Source organism: Amphiura filiformis, chromosome 1 (assembly GCF_039555335.1).
Source record: "Amphiura filiformis chromosome 1, Afil_fr2py, whole genome shotgun sequence".
Lineage (NCBI taxonomy): Eukaryota > Metazoa > Echinodermata > Ophiuroidea > Amphilepidida > Amphiuridae > Amphiura > Amphiura filiformis.
Window position 1 is genome coordinate 38,716,931 of NC_092628.1, and position 2,421 is coordinate 38,719,351.

A 2,421-nucleotide genomic window follows, 5' to 3' on the forward strand; every position below is an offset into this window, starting at 1 on the left:
TGTGTGGGTAACACGAAAGTGAATCCAACCATGCCAACTAACTCATGATTGGTAATTAAATTATTGTTTCCAATGACGTGTGTTCGCATTGCATTTTGAAATATGTGATATACGACCACGGTTATATTGAGTATGTGAAATTTCTGCTGTAGCAAGAGGGTATTTGTAACTTGCGAATGGTTATTTGAGTTGTGAAGGGTTAACAGTTTAGTGAATACACCAGTTATACCACACCCCTGGTGTTTGTATCTGATTCAGGACATTTTTCACTTTACATCCAAATTGGGCTATTCCAGTTGAAATCCATACACCCTATGGAAGACACAGGGGGTGTAGTCACTCATTCAGTTAACCTCGATTGAAATTCACACTCCCTGTGTGGAAGTTTAAGGTCATGTCTTCCATAATGTATGAATTTCAACTGGAATAACCCATTGCAAACATGCCTGTACTAATGATGCTGGGTGCAAAGTGGCGAAGCAATCGGGAGGTATTATACTCTCCCCCTGCAAAAAAACCTCTTCGGTTCTACCTCATTGAGGAGCATGGTGGGTGGTTTTTTTATTGTTTGGACAAGTAGGGATGGGCTTGTCGGTGAAGTCATACTTACACCTGCATGGTTTGGTGTTATACGCCGACAAAGTGATGTAATAATCGGATTAACTACCATAGCAATAGGTGAAAATAATTTTTGAATACATCACGCTGCACTACAAGCAGGTTGCACTCATAGATACTGATCTTACAAGTGTGAGTGATCAGCACAGGTATATTCAAAAATTGTTTTCACCTATTGCTATGGTAGTTAATCTGATTATTACATCATTTTGCCAGCGAATAGTGAACATGAGTTCATGTTTCAATAAATATATTAAATGTAAGTTCTCCAATATTGTGACCAAAGAAAATTCAACTACCTTGTATATCTATATCTGTTGTTTACATTTTTGAGTATAGAAACTAGGTTGATGAAATGTATTGTTTTTGTACATTCATGTAGAAATATTTTAAACATATATAAATATAATTTTTATTTGGTGCCTTTGCATACAGACAAGCTCTTCTTAAAGGGATTACCACACATAGCAGGCCTTAAATCACTAAACTGTAAATGATGTACATTCTTGTAGCAAAATATGATTTGCTACAATCAACAAGTGATTGAATTTTGATACTTGGTACGAATGGCAAGCATTTGTGTGAGCTTGCTGTACGCTTGGCACAAATTTGAATAAGAAACAACAAACATGATGCTATAATGATGTATATTCATACGTAGCGGTAAACGTAAATAGGAAGCAATTTCAGACTTCTACGCTACTCAAATTTCACTCACCGGAGCGCTTTCACCGGGTCAACCGTCGTCTTTAGCGGAACCAATGGGGCGCCACCATATCTTTCAGTTTGACGTCATCTACATCTGTGACGTCATCGGAGGTGTTCCAATAACATCATACCAGCAACAAAAAATCTTCAGAGTAATAACATCCGCTGAAGACGCCAGTTGACCCGGTGAAAGCGCTTTGGTGAGTGAAATTCTAGTAGTGTAGAAGTCTAAAATTGCTTCCTACATGTATTAAGCATGATGCTATTTAAAAATCAATCTTGTTTTTGTTTTGCCACTGTGAGCAGGGTCACACTTGTTAGTGATAATGCATGTTGCATCAGCACAATATTTTAAAATTTGCACATGAAGAAATGTCATGCAGGTCCCATAATAAGACCTTGAGGTCCCTATTAGAGGATTTTGGTTATGTACAAGTTTGTACATTCCATGTTGTTTGATGGTGGCATGTTATTGGCTTCCAGGTATTTTAATGCAAATAATTGTTAATATAACAATACTGTACAAGTAAAATATTTGAAATAAAAGTTGGCATTGCTTTTTAATTGTTGTAATAAGCAATGTACAGGTACATATTTGTGCTGTATATTTTCTTGCAAGTATAATTAGACACCACATATGGTTTTCTAATACTGTACTGACAGTCCCTAATTTTTTTGGGGGAAGAGGACATCTTTGACAGGAAATTGGGATCATTGCATCGGCAATTTTAAGGTATTGTAGTACAAACAACTAGCCATGTCCTGCATGTATATCTGCTTCTCGTTGGTGTGACTCTTTTCATGCAATTTCTGATTTGTATATGACATGAGCATGCAAGTAGAAATACAATAAAAATACTTCTGAAGAAAGGTAAAGGCGATGTTATCAAATTTGTTGCATTGCAAAGTTGTTTTTGCCGTGGCCACTATCCATGATTGGGGATTCTTATCAGTGGGAGTGGTCTATTACGTACACACACACCCCACGTCATCATGAATGTAGATAACGTGTAACACGCTCATAGAATTGCGTGTATGTATCGCGTTGTATGTGTAGACGCAGTGCGGAATACTCGCACACGCTAGCAGTACGCG